Here is a 24746-nt window from a genome sequence, read left to right on the forward strand (position 1 = left end):
TGGCCCAAACAATACCGCAGAAGGCAGATCTTTTTCTTTCTTTATTTATTAAAAATTAAAAAAATTTTGTTTGGCTGCGTTGAGTCTTCATTGCTGCAGGCGGGCTTTCTCTAGCTGTGGCGAGCGGGGGCCACTCTTCGTTGCGGCGCGCGGGCTTCTCATTGCGGTGGTTTCTCTTGTTGCGGAGCACCGGCTCTAGGTGCACGGGCTTCAGTAGTTGTGGCACTCAGGTCCTAGAGGATGTGGGCTTCAGTAGTTGTGGCGCATGAGCTCAATAGTTGTGGAGCGTGGGCTTAGTCGCTCCGTGGCATGTGGGATCTTCCCAGACCAGGGATCGAACCCATGTACCCTGCATTGGCAGGCAGATTCTCAACCACTGCGCCACCAGGGAAATCCCCAGAAGGCAGATCTTAAAGGGCTAGTAGAGCCCAGCTGTTGTTCAGTTTAGATGTTTATATATGTCAAAGTATGTAGAATTCTTGGCACCAGTGAGCATTTAATAAATGGCAGCCAGGAGCCATGTAGCAAAGGTATCCATTGTTGCCCTGTAACAGTCTCTCTCTCCAGAGGAATAACATCCTCTCCCTCTTTTATGGTGTATGTGGTGTGTGTGTGTGTCTCGGGGAAAGTGGGGTAGACAGTAAATGAGGGATGTAATGGGTTCAAATTCTGATTCCACAGGGTTTATTTCTTTGTTTCTTTAATATTCCATCTTTAAATTGGGGCAAAAAAAGATATCTCGCTACAAATAATAAACGCTGGTGAGGGTGTGGTGAAAAAGGAACCCTCCTACACTGTTGGTGGGAATGTAAATTGGTATAACTACTATGGAAAACAGTATGGAGCTTCCTTAAAAAACTAAAAATAGAGCTACCATAAGATCCAGCAAGCCCATTCCTGGGCATATATCTGGAGAAAACCATAGTTTGAAAAGATACATGCACCCCAGTGTTCATAGCAGCACTATTTACAATAGCCAAGAATGGAATCAACCTAAATGTCCATTGACAGATGAATGGATAAAGAAGATGCGATATATACATATTAATTATATATATATATATATATATATATATATATAATGGAATATTACTCAGCCATTAAAAAGAATGAAATAATGTCCTTTGCAGCAACATGGATAGATTTAGAGATTCTCATACTAAGTCAGACAGAGAAAGTCAAATATCATATGTGGACTGTAAAAAAAATGATACAAATGAACTTATTTACAAAACAGAATCAGACTCACAGACATAGAAAACAAACTTATGGTTACCAAAGGGGAAAGGAGTGGGGGAGGGATAAATTAGGAGTTTGGGATTAACCTATACACACTACTATATATAACATAGATAACCAACAAGGACCTACTGTATAGCACAGGGAACTATACTCAATATTTTGTAATAACCTATAAGGGAAAAGAATCTGAAAAAGAATATATATATAGAAAACTGAATCACTGTTCTGTATACCTGAAACTGACACAACATTGTAAATCAACTATCCTCCAATAGAAAAAATACATAAAGGACTTCCCTGGTGATCCAGTGGTTAAGAATCCGCCTTCCAATGCAGGGGATGCGGGTTCGATCCCTGGTTAGGAAACTAAGATCCCACGTGCCGCGGGCAACCAAGCCTGTGCGCTGTAACTACTGAGCCCGCGTGCTCTGGAACCTGCACGCCACAACTAAAGAGAAGCCCGTGCGCCGCAATGAAGAGCCTGTGTGCCGCAACCAAGACCCGACGCAGCCAAATAAAATAAAATAAATAAATAAATTACAACAAATATATACAAAAAATAAATAAAACCTAAAAAAAGTTACCTCATCTCATATGATTTATATGTAAAGTTTAAATGAGATAATCTAGATAATCCATGAGCCAGGCACTTAGCCTTCAGTAAATGTTAGCTCTTATTAGCATTCTACAATTATAGTCTTATGATGATGGTATACCATCTTAGAACATGTGCTTTGTGGTTTTTATTTTTAAATTGACATGTATATTCAATGCAGAAAACTTGAAAAACATGTAAAGAACACAGAAAAACAACAACCTCGCCAACAAAAAATCACCAGTCTTAACATTTTGGTTTATGTCTTTTTGGTTTTTTTTCCTCCCAAGTGTATGTACATCTTTGTTCTATCTTTTCAAAATGGGATACTGTTCTATAGTCTGCTTTTTTTTTTTTTTTTTTTTTAACCTAGCAATAGACTGTGAACTCTTCCCCATGGATGAGTTGTTTCTTAAAATAGATATTTCAGTGGAAGCAGTCATACCCTGGGACAGTAGTTTCATTGCTATGCTTTTTTAAGAATAGAGGGGGGATGCCTCATGGCCATCCACATCTGAGACCCTGCCCCTTATATTTCCTTCTTGGAAAATTAATAGTGCATATTAGCATGTTAAAGGCTCTGAGAAGCCCTTCCATAAAGAACCTGCTTGACTTTGATTAGTGTTTCCCAAGCTAATTTAACGCTGTGGAGTCATTTATTCTCCTAAGTCCTATTAATGTCTCAGGAATTACTGGGGGAAACACGGCTGCAGGTTCAAGATTCCTTCAGAACAGGGAGCAGGTCTTGTTCATCTTCGTTGTTTCCGCACGCTTGGATTGATGAATCTGCTTTCTAACCGACAGGCACAAACGTGTGAACTGGGGGCCAAGGTTAGAGGCTGAGGCTGTGCTCTGAAGTGTCTCTCGGTGTAAAGCTAATTGGCTCCTTTGGGGAATGAACCTGTGAACTTGGCCTCGTTAGCGCCAGCACAAAAAACAGCTGAGTTAGTTTATCTGGCGCCATGAAATTGTTTTCTTACGCAGATTCTCATTCTGTCCTCCAGATGGCGATGCTGGTTTGTCAACTTTCTAAGAGCCTGAAGCTTGGGCCAAGAAAAGCTTGAAATTGAGGGGAAGAAGATGTGCACAAGGAACGGAGTTGGGAGTGGAGGGATTATTGAAAACCAGAAGACACACCGTCGAGTTTGCTGTTGGCATGAAGCTGAGGGGCAGCCTTATACACTGGGTGTCAGACACAAGGTTTAGAAAAGTCTTGATGAACCAGTGAACCAAGAATAAATATCGCTAGCATTTACTGAGCACCAACTATGGGCTGGCAATATGCCAGATAATTTCATTCACTATTCCTTTTCCTTTTAATACCCTGAACAGACCTAGGAGGTAGCTAGAGGAAGAAGAACTGGAAATTCAACCCTGGTTCCTAGGCCTGGTTCTGTATTGCTAGACTGAAACAAGAAAAATATTTACCAAGGATGAATAAATATAATGTTTTCTGTATCTATCTACTATCTCTCTATCCATCCATCTATCTGTTTTTTTTCATTTGCACAGGATGGGCCTAATAGCACTTAGTGAAATTAATACCAGAGTTCATTTTTTTTTTTTTTTTAAGTTAGCCATCTGCTAATAAATTAATCACAGTTCTGGGCTGTATTCTTAGAATTACCACATTTAGATCAGAGTGGTAGAAGTATTCTTTTTAGAATTCTTCTACTGTTTTTAGTTCTGGTAGTCATTATGCAAGAGGAACATGGCCAAATTGAATGCTCTAGGGTGGACAGTTTAAAATTCCGTTGTCAGACTGAGTGGTCCTAGTGTCCCACCATATCCCTGTTACAGCACTTGGCACCTAGGACAGATTGCAATTGTTTCTTTAAATGCCTCCCTCCCCCAGTGGATCCTGTATTTCTTGAAGAGGTGAACTGTGCCTTCATCTCTGTATTCCTAGGGCCTAGCGAAGTACTTGGTACACCGTGAGTAAAGTTTAAATAAATGAATGAGCAAATGAATGAAGGACCTCTCCTGCAGAAATGGTATCAGAGCCTGAACCAAGGAAGGAACTCAGGGAGCTTAGTCTAGATGAGCAGACAGAGGACCTGGGGGAGATGTGAGAACTATCTTCACACGCGTGACAGGCTGTCATGCAGGTGAGATCGTAGAACAAGATTGTGCCTCTTCGGGTGGAAGGCTCAGGAGGCCAGTTTCTTCAACGAAAAAGAATCTCAGAGCTGTCTAAACATAAAAGGAGCTACTTTTGAGGACAACCACCTTCCCATTTCCTCAGCCAGAGGCAGGATGGCCATCCAGTGCGAATGTAGCAGAAGGGGTTCCTTCATTAGTTTGAGGCAGAATAAGGGGGTTACTGAGGTATGCGGCTGTGTGGCAGGTACGTAGAAGGGACTTAATATTCGTTGAACAAATGAATAGCAGTCTTCTACTAATTGAAGACTCGTTCTGTATATATTTATTAAATTCTTCTATGTGTTAGTTGAAGAGGATGCATCAGTGAAAAGGATGATTCAGCCCCCATCATCAAGGGGGAGTGTACCGTACAGGCTGGGACCACAAGATGGAGCCACGCTGCCTGGGTTCAACACCCAGCTCTGCCAATTACTTTATTTCTGTGTGCCTCAGTTTCCTCAGCTGTAAATGGGAGTAAGATAGCATGCACCATAAGGGATTATTTTGACAATTAAGTGGATTAATACTTGGCACATATTAACGAATCAAATATTAATGATTATTACAGTACTTATCTTCCAGCAAGGGCTATAGCGAAGTTACTTTTACATGAATGATGCTCTGATGGGTATGTCTGGACTGAAATACGTGAGCACGTGGACAGGCTAATAATTAGACATTCATCAAATCAGTGTGCTCTAAGTCTTTTTTCAGCTTTCTTTAGAGGAGAGGCTGAGCACTTTGTGAGGTGGGATTACGGCTCACCCATCAGGGTTTTTGTGATGGCACCTCCCTACTCCCCTGGGAGTTGTCCAGTGCAACTAGAAAGGTATATCGGGACCCAGTCAGGAAGGAAATGCAGAGAAAGGAGGCCTGCTGGTGCCAACACTGATCCTTACACACAAAGTCCTGAGCAATTCCGCTCTGCCCCAAACCTGCAGTCCCCACGAAACCAAACACTTCGAAGTTAGACAAGTCCCACTTTAAAAGCTCATCTAGCATTTCTCAAGCATGTCACTTTGGGGGTGTTACCCCTGCCCCAAGGGTCTTATCAGAATATTCTTTCCAACCACATAGCATACTATCTGAGGAAATTGTAGGAGAGAGAATTTTTCTTATTTCATTACATTCCCTATGATTTTTATTCCCCCTTGTAGATTGCTGCCTCAGGTGATTGATCAGTGGACCACCCCTTAATCCCACTCTGCTGATGGGGGCTGTGCAGAGTGCCACGAGGACACCTCCAAGGGAACCTATCCCTGACTTGGAGGGTGAGGGAGGACTGCAAAATGTGTAGGAGTTAGTTATGCAAAAATGTGGCAGGGTCAGCTGTTCTGGACAGAGGGAACAGAACATGCAAAGACCTGAGGTCAGCGAGAGCATGGTGCATTTAGGGGACTGAAAATGGTTTAGTGTGTCTGGCTCACAGGGTACAGGGTGTATGATGTGGGGAGGGAGAGTGAGGAAGAGGCTAGAGAGGTATGAAGGGTAGGGATTGTGAAGGGCCCTGTAAGTTGTGTTCAAGAGCTTATGCTGGGGGCTTCCCTGGTGGCACAGTGGTTGAGTGGCACACTGCCTGCCAATGCAGGGGACACGGGTTCGAGCCCTGGTCTGGGAAGATCCCACATGCCGCGGAGCAACTGGGCCCGTGAACCACAATTACTGAGCCTGCGCGTCTGGAGCCTGTGCTCCGCAACAAGAGAGGCCGCGATAGTGAGAGGCCCGTGCACCGCGATGAAGAGTGGCCCCCGCTTGCCGCAACTAGAGAAAGCCCTCGCACAGAAACGAAGACCCAACACAGCCATAAATAAATAAATAAATAAATTAAAAAAAAAAAAAAAAAAAAAGAGCTTACGCTGGATCCTGAGCACGACTGAAGATCTTTGAAGGGTTTGAAGGAAGGTGGTGCAATGAACAGGTTTGCATTTCAGAAAGAGCACCCTAGCTATGGAAGAGGAATTAGAAGGGATGGGTGTGTGTGCATGTGTGTGCACTCTCCAACACGAATTGCTGGGGCAGGGTTGGCGTGGTGGGTGGGACCAGAAGCAGGGAGAAGAGTCAGGAAGGTGTTGCAAAACCTCCTGCAAGAGACAGGGGGCACTGGACTAAGGAAACTCCAGCATTGTGACTGGAGAGAGTGGTGAGCAAATTTGAGGAGAATTAACGGCCTCTTGCTACTGACTGGGAGCTGAGAGTGATATTTATTTGGCTTCTCTGGTTCTTAGTGACAGTGCATACAAGGTATTAAGCCAAAATCAGGTGGCAAAAATGCTCCACACAGGGTGCCTGACCCTACCCTCTTTACCCTTCTTCTCGTATTACCCCCATAATTTCTCTCTTCCTCTTTTTTTCCTCTTTTAAAAATCTCTCCTCATATAGTACACAGTAAAAAGCATGGGTGTCAGAGCCAGGCTGACGTTAATCACAGAACTAATTAGGGATTTTATTTATTTACGGTATTTATTTGAACTTCTTTGAGCCTCATTCATTTAATTATAAATGGGGATAATCGTACCTACCTCATAGGGTTGGGATCATGATTCCGTGCAGATTTTCCCGTTTGGACACGAACTCAGTTCTCTGCTGGAGGATGTGAATGGCACCACCCTACAACCCATGCACCCCCAAACTGAAACCCATGGTTCCCCCTTTCCTTAGCACTGCCTCCCCCTACTCCGCCCCCGTGTGAATCACTGTCTGCCTGCTGCCCTGACGGCTGCAGTAGCTTCTTAGTTGATCACCTGCTTCCACTTCCCTCCTTCAAGGATCCTTTCTCTTGTTTTCTCTGTAGAGAAGCCAGGGTGATCTTTTTGTTGGTGTTGGTTTTTTGTTTTTCATAACAACTTTATTGAGATATAAGTCACATACCATAAGATTCACCCATTTAAAGTGGGTTTCAGTATATTCACAGAGTTGTGCAGCCATCACCACTATCTAATTTTAGAGCATTTTAATCACCCCCAAAAGAAACCCCATAACCATTAGCAGGCATTCCCTATTCCCTCCTCCCCCAGCCCCTGGCAATCACTAATCTAATTTTTGTCTCTATAGATTTGTCTATTCTGGATATTTTGTATTAATGGAAATCAAATAACATGTGATTTGTGCTTCTGGCTTCTTTCACTTAGCATAGTTTTCAAGGTTTACCCATATTGCAGCATATATCAGTATTATATTCCTTTACATGGCAGAATAATCTTACATCGTATGGATATACCACATTTTGTCTATCCATTCATCAGCTGATAGACATTTGAGTTCTTTCTACTTTCTGGCTATCATGAATAACGCTGCTGCTATGAACATTTGCGTACAAGTTTTTGCACGGACATATGTTTTCACTTCTCTTGGGTGTATACCTAGGACTGGAATTGCTGGGTCATTTGATAAGTCTTATGTTCAACATTTTTGAGGGGCTGCCAGACTGTTTTCCAAAGTGGCTGCCCCATTTTATAATCCCACTGGCAATGTATGAGAGTGCCAATTTCTCCATGTCCTTGCAACACTTGTCATTGTCTGTTTTTTGGAATATAGTCATCCTGGTGGGTAGGAACTGGTATCTCATTGTGGCTTTGGTTTGCATTTCCCTAAGGACCAGTGATGTTGAACATCTTTTTATGTATTTTTTGGCCATTTATATATCTCTTTGGAAAAATGTCTATTCAAATACTTTGCTCTCCCACCTCCTGCCCCCCTCCCACCTTTTAAAAACTTTTCTTTATTGTGGTAAACTATACATAACATAAAAGTTACCATTTTAACTATTACAGTTCAGTGGCATCAAGTACATTCACATTATTGTGCAACCATCACCACTGTCCATCTCCAGAAATTTTTTATCATCCCAAACTGAGACTCTATCCTCATTACCTCCTCCTCCCCGGTCCTAGTAACAACCATTGTCCTTTCTGTTTTTTAATTTTTAATTTTAATTTTTTCTGTTTTTAACCATAGCCATCCTAATGGATGTGAAGTAGTATGTCATTGTGGTTTTAATTTACATTTCACCAGTGCTTAGTGATGTAGAGCATTTTTCATGTGCCTATTGGCCATCTGTATGTCTTCTCTGGAGAAATGTCTATTCATGTTCTTCACCCATTTTAAAACTGGATTATTTGCCTTTATATTATTGAGTTGTAAGTGTTCTTTATATATTTTAGATACAAGTCCCTTATCAAATATACGATTTGCAATTATTAATCTCCCATTCTGTGGGTTGTAGTTTTACTTTCTTGTGACGTACTTTGAAACACAAAAGTTTTAAATTTGAGAACTCCAATTTATCTATTTCTTCTTTTGTTGCTTACACTTTGGTGTCACCGCTAAGAAACCACCACCTAATCCAAAGTTAGAAAGATTTAGTCCTATGTTTTCTTCTAAATGTTTTGTAGATTTTAGCTCTTACATTTAGGTGTCTGATCTGTTTTGAATTCCTTTCTGTATATGGTATGAGGTAGAGCCAGGGTGATCTTTTAAAAGCACAAACCAGACTCTGTGGCTCCCCCTGCTTAAAATCCAGTGCTGGCTTCCCACTGCTCTTAGGACACAATCCACGTTCCTCACCACAAGGTCTTCATTGTCCTCTCATTTCCCCCACCTCCCACCAGCCCCTCTAGTTTGCTGCAGCCATAGCCACCTTCTAATAGGTTTATTTATTTATTTAATTTATTTATCTTTGGCTGCGTTGGGTCTTCGTTACTGCACGCGGGCTTTCTCTAGTTGGGGCGAGCAAGGGCTACTCTTCGTTGTGGTGCGTGGGCTTCTCCTTGAGGTGGTTTCTCTTGTTGCGGAGCACAGGCTCTAGGCGCTCGGGCCTCAGTAGTTGTGGCACATGGGCTCAGTAGTTGTGGCACACGGGCTTAGTTGCTCCATGGCATGTGTGATCTTCCCAGATCAGGGATCGAACCTGTGTCCCCTGCATTGGCAGATGGATTCCTAACCACTGCACCACAAGGGAAGTCCCCTAACAGTTCTTACATGCTTCCTGCCTCAGTGTTTCTGCACTGCTATTCCCTACACCTAAATGCAGAATATCTAGTGGCTTCTCTCTTGTTCCTCAGGTCTCAGCTTAAAAGTGCCTTCTTCAGGAAAATCTTTGCTGACCACTCTGTGTGAAGTATGTTCCCCACACCGCTCTTTATTCCTTAGTTTCCTTCACAGTGATGTTAAAAACCTGAGCAAAATTTAAAATCTTACTGGCTTTATTCAACCATTCATGAATCAGGCAGCATCCAATCTCAGATAGAAAGGAGCTCCAAGGAGCTGTACAAAATGGAAGACTTTTATCAGCAGAAGGGAGTGGAAATGAGGAAGTTGTACTGGGCAAAAAGCATGGTGGTTGTTGCAAGTGACTTTCCTTTAAGGGATGACAGAAGTTTATGAGGCAGACTTCCTAGCTAGTGATGATGAAGAGATTCCCGACTGACTGGTTTAAGATTCCATTTCTGGGAGAGCTGAAAGTGTACTTAGTTAAGGCTCTTGTTTTGGTGATGTGTGCCTTTCAGCATAAGTGACTCCCTATTGGGTCTGTTGTCTTGTTTTTGACAGTAATTAACAAAGGCTATATTCACTTTATTTATTTGCTTACTTATTTATTGCTCCTCCCCTTATTTAAGCCCCACGGGGCCAGGACCACCTGTGTCTGATTCACGTTTACCCAGCACCTAGTACAATGCTTGGCACATAACAGGTGCTCCATAAATACTTGTTTTAGGAAAGAAAGAGAAAGAATGAGTATTGTTAATGTTTCCTCCATTCCCAGCATCCTTTCCCACCTTTGCCAATTCTACTACTTTTATCTTTCGTCATCTTTTGCCTGGATTTTCTTCTATTTCCTGTTTTCACGGAATATATTATGGAGTAGAATACCCATTTTTGCTTTTTGGGTTTTTTTGTTTTGTTTTGTTTTTCTCTTCTTACTGCTTTTAGCATATAAACACATGTTGGAATTCAGCTTTCTAGTCCACAACAAATTTTTTTTTTCTTTTCTGTAACTTTCTCAATAGAAACTCAGCATTGAGCTCACTGGGTCTTTTCTTCTGTTTTCATATGAATAAGACTTTTCCCCTCAGTGAAGATGAAGGCTAAGAAGAGAATTTTTTTTTTTTTTCTAACTCAGAGAGTGGTTGGCTGAGTTCTGGGCAAGTAAGTCTCACTAAACACTAGGGCATTGATCAGCAGTACTTTAAAAAACCAAAAAAAAAATACTCGGGTATACTGTGCTCAAAATGTGAAAAAAAATTCCAAATCAGTGGATTCTGAAACTGTTACCACCCGACAGCACACAAAATTTAATTAACCAAGCATCTTTCGTGTAGAAATTCTATTAGAAGTAATCACATAATAATAATAATATGTATCACCAAAAATCCTGCAGAATAATTCCTTACAGACAGCTCCCTGTTGAAATGGGGGAACTGGGGTCCTTTGTTTGTGACATATCTCTGCACACACTTCTGCTTCGTATCAATTCAGCAGGACTATACTCGTAAAAAAGGAACACATCTTCATCTTAATGTTAACCTCTGTTCCCCTCACTGATAAAAATTCTTTTGATGAAGACTGCAGCCAGAAACATGGTTAAAGACCATTTCACCTGAAAGCCTTACATTCCAGATTTTTTTTTGAGTTTGCCATCTTGCTTATCGTTTACAGATATCCAAATACCTAAGAAGTGAACCCAAAAGATGATTGAAACTTTTGATCCAAGAAATAACTCACACATTTGTTTTGCTTTGCTCTAATCTTCAGAGCTGTGTATCATGCTGACAAGTCCCAGACTTTTAAAAAAACAGATTTTCCTTTGGGTTTTCCCCCTCCCTTCATGGTGGTAATATTTTCTCCTATCTTCCATCTTCTAAAAAAGAGTAGGTGTAACAGTCTAATCAGCCTTTACCAACTTTTCTGCAAGAACAAGGCAGAAAATATGAAGATATAAATCAAGAATTGTTATTATTGTTTATGTAGTAGTGATATATGATTCCACTGGGCTTTGTGTTTTACATGGCCACTTTGAAAACACAGAATGCTGCTCAGGCACAAGCGATTTGTTTCTGAGCCCTGTGCTTGGATATTTCTAATAAATATTATTCTTCCTCCAATTTTACGTTATCAACAAGATACTCATGCAATAAAATATGTTCAGATTCCTGGTATTAAGTCTACATTGTCAAACAAAGATAATGTTCCTAAACTTCAAGAACCGTAGGTAGAGAAAACATTAGGCATATAATAACTAACTATTTGTAAATCATCATAATAACAATGATAGCTTTATGCATGGGACAATGTCTAGAAGGATATATATCAACATATTAAGCCATGTTATTTCTGGGTAGAGAAATCAGAGGTGACTTTAATTTTCTTTTTCTCTTTTTTTGGCTTATCTATATTAATTTTTTTCTGTGAATGTATATTACTTTTGAAATAAAAAGAGATTCTTTTCAAAGAATAGTACATAGGAAGAGTTGATAAAACTAAGTATAAAAATAGAATGAGTATCATTCTTTCATGGAAAATAGGGAGAGTAGCTTCTGAGAAAGTGACAATCTGATTTATCTTCTATTCATTTCTGAGTTCATATTGTGCACACATTCTTTAGCTTTGATGAAAACACTGGTTACCTGCTGCCCAGCCCCACCCTTGTACTGAAGCCAGGTCACTATGCCTACATGCCCCATGCCAGGAAAAAGCAAGCAGCAGACCCTCCTATTTCTCAGTAGGAAAATAGGCTTCTTGTTTGATTCCCAACTGGTTCCCACTCCAATCTTCTTTCCACCTGGCTCCGGATTCCTGGCTTTTTCTTCTTTCTAAAGCCATGTGATTCCCTCAGGACACCTTAAAGACTTGGTCTGAACTCAACTTTCCAGCTCTGGAGAGTGGCCTCTTCCTTCAGCCCACAAACCCATGTACTAGCTGCCATGCCCTCCCATCCCACCTCACCTCCTTTTTCCACTGCCTTGTCTCAAGATGGTCAAGGAAGACAAGGTTGAAAGCCCTCTCTTTACTATAATAACCTCATCATCTCACCTCTCAGTGCCTCATCTTGCAGTCTTATTTGGGAACAGAGGGACTTCTGTGAAATGGCAGAGAAGGCTGGACCAAAAGATGCAATGTTGTGTTTAGAGTAATGTGCAACATCTTGGAGATATTCAGCTGTATGAACCAGAATGGCCACATCCATTCATTGTTTATGGCTAGTGTCTGTCCTGACTGGTAAGTAACTATGTCTTATCAGTTGCTAAATATTTCAATATCATTTTCAAAGTAAAGTTGTACTGTTATAAGTTGACAGTACTTACAAGAGACTGGAGTTGAGTCTGACTTAGGGCCAGCAATTTACCTTCTGTAAGCCTTGGCTTACACATTGGGAGAATGGGGATGCTAAGACTTCCCTGTCCACTTCAAAGAGCTCCTGTGATGATCAAACTGTCAGAGTGGATGCAGAAGTTCTCTGTCAATTGTGAGAGACTGTGCCCAGGCAAGGAATGATGATAAAAAATGACCAGTAATGACCATAACAGTGGTGGTGGTGAAGGTCAAGGTGATGGTGATAATAACGAATAGGAAGAAGACAAAATAGGGAACACCGTAGACTATCCTTTTTCTAGTTTGATGTGCTACATTGTTCCCTGGCTCACAATTCACCATACATAAGAGTTAGAAGCACATAAACTGGCCACATCCACCTCCTCTGGTTTATGCCATTGTAGCTGCCAGGTTGTTCACTGGCCAGTGCTGAGAGGCACTTCCCTTTGTCTGTGGGCATTCGATCATGGTTTATTTCATATCCTGGCTGGGAAACCCTTCTATCTTGTAATGCCCAACACCAGGGACAGCTCTTAATGCATTTAGTGATCTGCTAGGACCTGCAGCCAGCAAGATGGAAATGTGGAGTTACCCCAGTGGGGTCCTGCACCCCCAACACAGCATGGTCTGAGCTGGATTCTCATGTGCCTCCTTCTGATGCACATCCTGTGATCCCCAAACCCACTCTGCAAGTGTCTTGCATGAGCTGCTGGTTGTGGCCAGGTAGAGTTAGTAATTGGCTCCCTGCGTCCTTCCCTCCTTCCTTTCCTCTCCTTGCCCCTCCCCCGCACACACTTAGGAGGTTTCTGGGTCTGTGCTGAGTCCTATAAGATGCTTCTGGCTGATCTTGACAAGAGCCTCCTCCTTGCCCTTGGAGAAAGGTGCAGAAGAGCTCCACGGAGTCTATTCCAACAGAGCCAGCACATGCTGGCAGAATAATTGGCTCCTATAATTCATTCAGAGCAATAGCTGGGGGACAGAGAGGTTTAAACCCTGTGGCCTTGAGGGAAAGACATACTCTAGAAAGGTTTCCCTTTGCCTTTGTTAATTGTGAAATAAAACACTTCCTGCAGAGGAGGCCCCCCCTTGGTGAGGGCTCTGTGGTCCCTTCACAGAGTGATGGCTTCTGGGAGCCTCTCTTCCCCTTTTCCTCATGCTCTGGGATCAGATACTTAAAAGTTACACAACCTGTAAGATAGGGGGGAGGAGGTCTAAGGAGCCAAGGCTGAACACTCCTGAAGGCCTCTCGATTACAGAGAGAGAGCCGAGTCTCAGGGTGGGGTAAAGTGGGAGGGGGTGGCTTTGCAATGGTCACAAAGAGCCTCAAATTTCATCTCTGAGTGAGAATTAATATATAATCACAAAAATGCACTGACAAGATCCAACCAATTAAAACATCGTAATTTCTGTTTGACCCAGTTTGGGCATTTCTTAATATGTAAGGAGCCTCTCTTGACCTCAGAGAGACCCTGGGTATGACAATGCAGCAACCAGACTGATTGCCAGGAAGAGCTACTTTGGGCTTCCATTTACTGGAGGGATTTTTCTACCTGGTTGTTATATTTGACCATCGTGACAGCCCTGTGAAGTCAGTGCTGTTGTCATTTCATAAATGGGGAAACTGAGGCCTTGTTCAAGGTCACGCAGGTAGAAAGTCATGGAGCTGGGCTTGTCTAACATCAAAGCATCTTTCTGTACTTCTATTATTAATGATAACACAGCCCATCATTTATAGCTGACTCTGGACTTACTCAGCACCCGTGGGCACCTGGGATCATCTTTTGGGTAGGGCCGTTCCTTCTCTGGACCCCTCCCAAAGATGGTCCTACAGGAGCTGTCAGGTGGGGCTTAGGTTTATGCCTCGGTTAAAATCCTCTGAAATTCCCTTCTGAGAGAATCCGAGGCCTCTGATGCCTTGATCGCCCTGGGTGACATCATGTTTAAGTTAGTCTGACCTCCCTGAGCTCATTTCATTGTCCCGGTCACCTCTGCTTCCATCAAAAATAACAGGTTGCTGATAAGCTGGCTCTCAGCTCCCTGGCTCAGATGGTGGACTCTGAATCCATGCTCAGAGCCGTCCTCTCAAGTTCGAAAAAGCCCTTGCGCTCTATGTTTTGACAGGTTGAGAAATCCAATCCATTTATTTTGAAAACCCATTAAGCCCAGCCAATATGGGATATTTAGAAAGGCCAGAATTTTGCTTCTGGTCAGAAGGTCAGTGCTGTCATAAAATAACAGCTAAAGGAAGTGAAACAAAACATATTTTATTGTAGGGCTATAATTCCCAAGCATTCTTTAAAAATGTACTTTCAGTTAAAGTAAGACAAAACAAAAATACAGCACATTGAATTGCTGGAAATTGCCACCACTATAAACTCTCTTTGTTCAGAGTACTTATTCAATTTTGCATGCCCAGTTCCCATATCAGTGACAGGCGCGTAGTAAATGCTCAATACATGTTCAATGAATGAGTCTCAAAATGGTTTACTTTGCTACTTAACCTTTTTTCTAGGTATTAGTTTTTCTTGTTCCCAATGGCTGTTAAATCATCCGCAAGAAGAAAACATCTGATTTTTAGTCCTCTAGGGTTTTGGAAAGTAAGTTTCAGAATAAGTAAGTTTGACTTTTTTTGGCATCTTGAATTACATTATTGATGATACAGATAACAGGATCTTATGGCCAGATTCTCCAAAGATAACTCATTTGACACTTTCAACCTTGTGAGGGAGGCATGAGAGATGTTACTATTTTCGTGTTACCCCTAGGAAGGGTGCGTTAAGTACAAACTATTACCTGAAAGAAAATAACTTTACCATTAGGTGATCCTGAACAGGAATGATGTTCAGAAGATGGTGAAAAACATGCTTGTATTTTCTCACTGACTCACCTTCTGGCCCATACAGTGCCCTCCTCTGATGGGTTTCCAGTGACCCTCTTTTCGTTTTGTTTGCTTTGTTTGTTTCTTTTGTTTTGTTTTTTTTAAAGTGACAGAAAGATGAGTTTCCACCTCATCCTGTCAAGTTTTTCGAGATCTTTTTTTTTTTAAATTATTTATTTATTTATTTATTTATGGCTGTGTTGGGTCTTCATTTCTGTGCGAGGGCTTTCTCTAGTTGCGGCAAGTGTGGGCCACTCTTCATCGCGGTGCGCGGGCCTCTCACTATCGCGGCCTCTCTTGTTGCGGGGCACAGACTCCAGACGCGCAGGCTCAGTAATTGTGGCTCACGGGCCTAGTCGCTCCGTGGCATGTGGGATCTTCCCAGACCAGGGCTCGAACCGGTGTCCCCTGCATTGGCAGGCAGATTCTCAACCACTGCGCCACCAGGGAAGCCCTGTTTTGTTTTTTTAATATTTACTTATTTACTTAGGCCGCTCTTGGTCTTAGTTGTGGCACGCAGGATATTTTTTAGTTGTGGCACACAAACTCTTAGTTGCAGCATGCATGCAGGATCTAGTTCCCTGACCAGGGATCAAACCTGGGCTCCCTGCATTGGGAGTGCAGAGTCTTACCCACTGGACCACCAGGGAAGTCCCCAGTGACTCTCTTTTTGGATCTCCCTTCCCTCTTCTCATACCTTCCATAATCCCCTCAATCTTCTCCACCCCATCTCTCTAAGCTCCACCCTGGAGAATCACCAGAAGACCCTCAAGCTTCTAAGCATGGCTCCTGCCTTCACCCTCGTGGGATATAGCAGTCCCTAATTCTACATCCAAAGATTTGGTTTGTTGTTAGAGGGAGCAAACATATGACCTGGGAGCAGAGATGACTCTTGGAGTCTTGAGGTAGACCCAATAATTAGGGCTTCTTTTTTCTGCTTGAACTATGAACCCACTGAGAGGTAAGACCAAAGAGTAAGCTGATGGAGGTAGTGTATCACCTTAATGAGAAAGTGGACGTTGGAGAATATGGCTTATAGTGGTAGGCAAATAGGGTTCCTACTACAGAATCCCAGATTCAGGACTGGGGTAGGCTGGCCTTCATCAGGGCAGAACCCGTGGGTGGGTGGGTAGTTCCCAAGGGAAAGGGAGAGGAAGGCACTGGGTTATGAATGCCCAGTTCCTTCTTATAACCTAGTGCCTTCTTCCAAACCCATCAATCAGGTAAGTTATTTTGCCCCCCCTGGGGAGGAACGAGTGAAGTTGTGCCACAACTTCATATTCTTTTCCATTATGGTTTATTACAGGATATTGAATATAGTTCCTTGTGCTTTACAGTAAGACCCTGTTGTTTATCTAGTTTATATTTAGTCGTGTATATCTGTTAATCCCAAACTCCTAATTTATCCCTCGCCCCACTTCCCCTTTGGTAACCATAAGTTTGTTTTTTATAGATGTCTCTTCTCATGAGGGATCATCAAGAAGGGAAGTGTTTCCCTTTAACACAGCATGTTCTATTGACCCACACTGTTTTCAAAAAGTTGACATAGTAGGTAATGTTTAAAATAAGGAGATTTTGCATAAAAATCAGAATTTCTGGCTTTCTTTGAAAAGTGGAATGATTTATCAGCAATGAACCTGTGTTTCCACATGGCAACAACGGCTTGGAGCTGAGTTGTGCCCGCCCCTTTAGGCAGGTCTATGTGTTTTAGCTCATCAAGAACCCCCATTCCCTGTGGTGTAGATATTGCTCTCTCCAATTCACTCATTTGTATTTCCTGCCTGGTCCTTCGGGGCATTTTAGTTTGTTGCCTCTGCTTTACCTGCCTAAGTCTAGAGTGGAGTATAAACAGGACCAACAGACCTGACTCTTGCTGAGGTTGCCCAGCTCTACTGATCAGTTTCATTTTGATTTTGTTATTAGCTTAACAAAGTCTCAATCCTTCTATTCTGTCTTACTAAAGACTCTTTCATACCAGAGGCTTTGCATTGGAGAAGATAAAGGAGGTGAGGAAAAAGGAAAATTCTGCCCTATTAAACAAAGGAAGAAACAAGGCCAGGAGGTTAAGGAACTCGTCAAGGTGTGTGGCAGAAGGAAGACACCCATGTGGTCCTTTGACATCTGCTCCTCTGTACTACAGCTACGGTCATTTTGCTTTACTGACCCAATGGGCACCACTGATCCAGATGAGCAACAAATTGCACATCTGAGTGTACGTTTCTGAAATATGTTTTGCCTCCCTAGGATGACCAGTTAGGCAGAAGCTCCAGCCCAACTGGATTCACAGCTGCTTTTCCAGGGCCAGCAATGGGTGAAGAGGAGCCGTGACAAGGAGAGAAGGTAGTCAAGAATCTGTTTTCATAGCCTTCCTGAAACTCTTCTGTCTCGTCTTGAGGTGCAAAGGGGTTAATTCAGGGAAGAGCAGGGCAGTATGAAGCAAGCCAGGCCTCATTCACACATTCCCCCTCTTACCCCGCCCACCTATGCTTTCTTAAGAACTTAGCATAAACCAGAGGGAAAGATGATTGCTATGACAGATGGATGGATGGATGAATTGATGGATGGATGGGTGGACCAATGGATCGATGATACCTTTCAGGGAGCTTTGTTAGGCTCTTCTGTGTGTTTGCAACAGAAAACATTTTGATTTAACACCTAAGGGTCAAATATCAAGGCTGAAAAAGCAAAGATACTCTGTCTCCCAAAAGAAGGAAGTACAGTAGAGATTAAGAGCAAGGGTGTTGGAGTCATTCGCTCCTTATTAACATCTCTGAGCCTTAGTTTCTTCACGTATAAGATGATAATAACAGTACCATTCTCAAAGTGGTTGCTTTTAGAATTAAACAATTTTTGGAAAATACCAATAACTCATTGCCTGGCAGATGGGAAGCACTTGAGATATGATGACCCTAATTCAACTGAGAGAATTCTGTTTTATATTGAGCACTTATTACATGTTTAGCTCTATCACAGGAATTAGGTGTACATTTGTGGGCGCTAACAAAATTTGGGGTTACATCTGCAGAGTATGGTTATAAGATAAAGTACAAGGACATACTGATATAACTGTAATTGAGCATCCTCATATACATTCTGGTGGGCAGTTGGAAGGAGAGAACGCTCCTGTTGACAAGGGGATGAGTAGGTGGAAGGAAAAAGGAGTTGGGGAGGAATTCCCAGTAAGGGAAGCCCCACTCAAAAAGGCCATAGTAAGAAAGGAGATGGATAGAACAGTAGCTGCTGGTCAATTTCCTTTTAACCCAGATCCAGGGAACTTCTCCTAAGAAGCAGATTCTGCACGAAGTACAGTTGTCCCTTGGTATCCATGGGGAATTGATTCCAGGACCCCCCTCAGATACCAAAACCCAAGGATGCTCAAGTCTCTTACAAAAAATGGCATAGTATTTGTATATAAACTACTCACATCCACCCTTATATTTTAAATCATCTCTAAGTTACACATAATACCTAATACATTATAAATGCTATGTGAATAGTTGTAAATACAAGTAAATACTGTGTAAATAGTTGCTGGCATGAGGCAAATTCAAGTTTTGCTTTTTGGAACTTTCTAGAATTTTTTTTCTGAATACTTTCAACCTGGGGTTGGTTGAATCTGCAGATGCAGAACCAATGGCTACAGAGGGCTGACTATACTTTCAGCTGAGTCCTGTCACTTGCTGGTTATTTTTCCTGGCCTTAGTCACACCATTCTGAGCCTCAGCTTTTCATCTATAAGATAGGAAGCATTCTGTGAATCATATTTGGTATTTTAATGTTTTTGAAATTGCCAATAAGGAAGGTCTTTGTAAATGGAAAAGCATTGTACAAATGTAGGGGCTGTTTGTTGATGGCTTTTTCACCTGGCAGCCACAGTGGACCATTTAAAACACTAAGCAAATCATTCCCTTGCTGAAAATTCCTTCAGTGCTTCCCTACTGCACTTAAAATCTAAGCCTCTTACCATGGTTCACAGGACTTTATGCTGCCTGGCCCTGGGCATCCACTCTCCTTCGTTTCTCCAAAGGCTAAGCCATTCCTACCTTAGTGCCTTTGTACTTTCTGTTATGTCTGCTGGAAACTCATGGCTGGCTCCCTATTTTTATTCAGATCTTGTCTCAGAAGCCATCTTTGCAGATGCCACCCAAGACCACCCAGTTTAAGGTATTGTCTGCCCACCCCCACTCTCCAGCCATTCTCTCTCACCTTGTTTCGTTTCCTTAGTGTTATTTATCACGATCCAAATGTACCTTGATCATTTATTCTTTGTTTGTTGGCTGTTCCCCTCCCCCATATAAGTTCCTCCCTAGGGAATTTGGTATGTCTTTTCACAGTTCTACCAGAGCCTCAAAGAATGCCTGATATTGAGAGGTGCTCAATAAAAAATTATCGGTCACATTTAACTACGGTCCCACAAACCCCTAACACTTTTCAACAAAAGCCAGAGAAGTTCCATTCATGGGAAAAATATTTATAGTTCACCCAGACTTCTAAACTAGGAGTGCTCTGAATCGTGTTGTGTTCACTGAACACCTGCCGACTCCACGATTTAAGAGTCATGAATACTGAGTCAGAATAGTATAATACCAAGAAGGAAAAACAAGAAGTTTGGTCCGTTCCCTGCAACACCAGTCAAGGCAAAATACATTAAGCTCACAGCTGTGTGGTCAGACAAAGACAGGGGCAATGGCATTTAAGAAGAAACTGGTGGGCGGCAAGTGGACTCTTAGAGCAGCAAAGCCAGGGGGTGCCAAGAAGGCCTTTGCTGGAGTTGGCAGGCGGTGGCTGGTTAGTGAGGTAATTTGTGCCTGGTTGGCCCTGGCCCTGCCCATGGAGATGTGTGTCCGAGGGAGGTGTTGGCAGATCCGTGATGCCCCATGGTGTTCTGCAAACTGCTGTTGCTGCTTAATGAGCCGGTCAGCCATTAAGTGCCTCCTACACAAAGGCAGCATTTGCAAATGAGCAGCTGAAGGGACATACTGGAAAGCAGAGGAGTTGAGTCTTGACCAAGTCTTCCATATCCTGTCCTCTCCACCCCATCTCTTTGATCTTAACTTCTAAATGCTCTCCTTGTTCACTTCGCTGCAGCTGCACTGGCCTCCTCGCCTTTCCTCCAACCCACCCAACCCACGCCTACCTCAGGGCCTTTGCACTGGCTGGTCCCTCTGCCTGGAACTCTCCTTCCATGGACTGGCTGACTCCCTGATATAGTTTATGTCTCTGCTTTAATGTCGCCTCCTCAGAGAGACCTTCTCTAGCCACTCTATCTAAAAAGAGCACCTGCCCTCCAGCCTCACTCAAGTTCCTTACCCTCACTTATTTTTCTTCAAATAAAGCCGACAGTTTATTATTATCTATTTGTTTATCTGCTTACTTGCTGTCTCCAATCCACCGGTTACCCTCCTACCCCTACCAGTCTAGTTTAAATTTCTGGAGAGGGACCATGTTTGTCTTGCTTAGAGCTGTATCCCCCTTAGAACCATGCCTAACTTCGTATATCAATGATAACTGTTGATTCAACTGAATAAACATTAGTCAATTGAATTTGTTGAATGAGTGAATGAATGAATGGGTGGATGAATGGATGAATGAAATAAGTTTCAGGTTCAGGATGGACTGGGTTATGAAGGGCACTGAATACTAGAGGTGGGTACAAAAGGGCAGGGCATCCAGGGTAAGGAGAGTGATGACTGTATGTAATGAAGCAAGAAAGTCTGTAGATGAAGAGATGCATGTTAAGGGCTTTATCCGGCCCAGGCACATTCATCCCACACTAAACATATATATATATTTTTTTTACTGTAGAAGAAGCAAACAGGATTTTGATAATTATCGCTTCTGAAATTATTTGGTGACAAATATCGATACGCTCATTAAATTAATTAAACAAGGAGGCCATTTGACTAAGGTGGTTCTAATACCTTAGCAGCCATCATAAGCAAACCAAAACCTAAGTCTGCAAATGCCTCATGGTTAAGAAATCAAAACCTAAGGACCACCAATCATAAATAGCCAACCAGGCTTTCCCAAATAAGGCAATTGCTTAAGCTATAGCCAATCAAATAACTTCCTTGCTTTGTTCCATGTCTTCTCTATAGAAGTCTTGCCCGTAGCAAGGGGAGCACTCTTAACCACTTTATATGTATACAAATAACAGAGCTTTATTACAAGGACTTCCCTGGTGGCTCAGTGTTTAAGAATCTGCCTGCCAATGCAGGGGACACGGGTTCGAGCTCTAGTCCGGGAAGATCCCACATGCCGCCGAGCAACTAAGCCCGTGTGCCACAACTACTGAGCCTGCGCATCTGGAGCCTGTGCTCCGCAACAAGAGAGGCCACTGCCATGAGAAGCACATGCATCACAACGAAGAGTAGCCCCTGCTCCCCGCAACTAGAGAAAGCCTGCACGCAGCAACAAAGACCCAATGCAGCCCAAAATAAGTAAATAAATAAATAAATAAATAAAAACAATTGTATATATATATTAAAAAAGAGCTTTATTACAGGGTCACTTGAATTGGGTCACTTGCATACAGAGGCTGACAAGTCCCAAGATCTGCATTCAGCAAGCTGGAGACTCAGGTGAGCTGAGGGTGTGGTTCCAGTCCAAAGGCTGGAAAAACCAATGTCCCAGCTTGAAGGCATTCAGGCAGAAGGAGTTCCCGGCTACCTGAGGGTGTGTCAGCCTTTTTGTTCTATTCAAGCTTTTGACTGCTTGCATGATTGCCCAGGGCAATCTGCTTTCCTCAGTCTACTGATCCAAATGTCAATCTCATCCAAAACACTGTCACAGACACACCAGAATAATGTTTGACCAAATATCTGGGCACCCCATGGCCTAGTCGAGTTGACATATAAAATTAACTATCACGGGGGTTGGGGGTAGAGGAGTAATACTACTCATCACTTGGGGTTGTGGGAATTAAATACAAGTACTAAGCACAGAGACTGGCACATAATGAGGGCTCAATAATTGGTAGCTGTGGTTATTAATTTTGTCAAAACAGACATTTCTGGAAGGTGATTCCTCTTACTAAGATAGGAAAGCCTATGTACACCGGGGCAATGCTTTTAATTAGGAAACACTATATATATTTTTTGGAGTATATTGTCTTTACAATGTTGTGTTAGTTTCTGCTGTAGAACAAAGTGAATCAGCTATATGTATACATATGTCCCCTCCCTCTTGAGCCTCCCTCCCCCCTCGCCCTATCCCACCCCTCACAGGTCATCACAGAGCATGGAGCTGAGCTCCCTGTGCTATACCACAGGTTCCCACTAGCTATCTATTTTACACATAGTAGGAAACACTATTTGTTGAACTGTTGAGTTCAGGGACATTTTTGCCAAGAGTTGAAGACCCTACATCTCTCTGCCTGGGAAGCTGACATTGGTCCAAAATTGATTCATGTGGACCACAAGCGAGCCCTGTTCTCACAAGGTCCTAAGGAAGCCCCAAATAGTCATCACTTTGGAATCCTCCAGTGTGAACCTTTATTCAGGAGTGCACCAGGCCTAGGGAAAAATATTGCAGAAATGTACTCCATGTTTGATGCCAGGCTTCTCATAGCTGATAAGAGGCAGAGTTTAGCCCAGGACTGTAAGACTCAAGAGCATACTTACCCACCATACAGCCTCCCTATGATGTCAGTTCTCTCACCCATCAAACATGGAGAATAATACCCATCTTTTCCACTGCTCAAGGGTGTTTGAGGAACAAAAAGTTATGCATGTGAAAGCATTATATAGACTTTAGAGAACTACACAGATATCAAACTCCAGTCTATTACTTTAATCAAGGGCAACATGGTCACCTCATCTGTACATTCCTGCATCACAAATATTTACTAAGCACCTACTCTGTGCTGAGGACAGTGCTAGGCCTCTGGGAAGCATGGGAGGTGTAAACCAGACACACTCGGTCTCCTAAGGGATTTTCTCAGCAAGGCCTTCTCTGATTCCGGATTGAGATCCCTGGTGAATGAATGGCTTCTATAGAACTTTGCTTCTTTTCTTTATAATATTTCAATTTGTTGTTCTGTGTGCATTTGAATAATTATTAATATCTGTCTCTGCTACTTAGATCTTAAGCTCTGTCAGGGAGGAGTCTGGTGTTGCTCATCATTATAGCCCCAGGCCTACCACAGTGCCTGGCATGCAACTGGAACTCAGAAACTAGTTGTTGATGGATGGATGGATGGATGCTTTCTAAGTGCCCGGGATGCGTGTGAAGTAATAGAAAATATATATTGGTGTCTGCCTCTGGTTTCTGACACAGAGCTCCTAAAACCCTTGTAATTTCCTCAGTAATAAGAGCACTAGGAGCATGTTTTGTTGTAGCATTTGTTCTTTCATTCTGGTTCCTGACAAAGAGCTCCTAAATCCCTAGGAATTTCTGGGGTGATAGGAGTATCTTTTGTTTTAATAAGGGAACTCTTGATGGTTTCCTAGATGGGGGCTGGTCACCAGAAAGACCAAGCCATGATTAGAAGCTCGAAATTTTCAGCCCCATCTCCCATCCTCCAGGAAGGGGGGAAGGGCTGGAGACTGAGCTAATTATCCACCATGCCTCTGTGATGAAGCCTCCATAAAAATCCCCAAAGTACAGGGTCCAAGGAGCTTTCAGGGTGGTGAACACGTTCTGTGCAGGGAGGGTGGAGCACCCCAACTCCACAGGGACAGAAGTTCCAGTGCTTGGGACCCTTCCAGACCTTACCCTATGTAGTTCTTCATCTGGCTGTTCATCTGTATCTTCTATCGTATTCTTTACTATATAGTAAGCTGGTAAACATAAGTGTTTCCCTGAGTTCTGTGAACTGTTATAGCAAATTATCAAACCTGAGGAATGGGTTATGGGGACCCCATTTTATAGCAAGGCGGTCAGAAGTACCAGAGACAAACTGGAACTTGCAGTTGGTGTCTGAGTGGGGCCAGTCTGTGGGACTGAGCCCTTAACTTGTGGGATTTGATGCTAACTCCAGGTAGATAGTGTCAGAACTGAATTGAATTGTTGGACATCCAGCTGGTCAGATCATTGGTTGGTGTGGGAATAAACTCACACATCTCGGGTCAGAAGTGTTGAGTGTGGCATTAGTGTGAGAGTAAAGGAAATCAGTGTTTTTCCTGGGCAATGCAAAACACTGGGCAAAGCACTATCACCATTTCTATTCAACATAGTACTGGAAGTCCTAGCCACAGCAATCAGACAAGAAAAAGAAATAAAAGGTATCCAAATTAGAAGGGAAGAGATAAAACTGTCATTATATGCAGATGACATGGTACTCTATGTAGCAAACCCTAAAGACTCCACACAAAAACTATTAGAACTGATAAACAAATTCAGCAAGGTAGCAGAATACAAGATTGACATACAGAAATATGTTGCATTTCTTTACACTAACAATGAAACATCAGAAAGAGAAAGTAAAACAAACAAACAAAAAACCCAATCCCTTTTAAAATCATGTTAAAAAAACCCCCAAAAACTAAGAATAAACCTGATCAAGGAGGTGAAAGACTTATGGTCTGAGAACTATAAAACATTAATAAAGGAAACTGAAGATGATTCAAAGAAATGGAAAGA

At 42.5% G+C, this 24746-nt stretch overlaps 1 long non-coding RNA gene across 1 annotated transcript in view; it reads left to right on the forward strand.

The window, feature by feature from the left end:
- LOC309606592 overlaps window positions 1–13626 on the forward strand; it is a 34761-nt gene extending 21135 nt beyond the window's left edge. Inside the window, exon 2 of the long non-coding RNA XR_014231972.1 lies at window positions 2842–13626. This is a non-coding gene — a long non-coding RNA (uncharacterized lncRNA). The remainder of the gene's footprint in view (window positions 1–2841) is intronic.
- Window positions 13627–24746: the final 11120 nt, after the last annotated feature.

The sequence above is a fragment of the Balaenoptera borealis genome, assembly GCF_965194805.1.
Source record: "Balaenoptera borealis genome assembly, chromosome: 11".
Taxonomy (NCBI): Eukaryota; Metazoa; Chordata; class Mammalia; order Artiodactyla; family Balaenopteridae; genus Balaenoptera; species Balaenoptera borealis.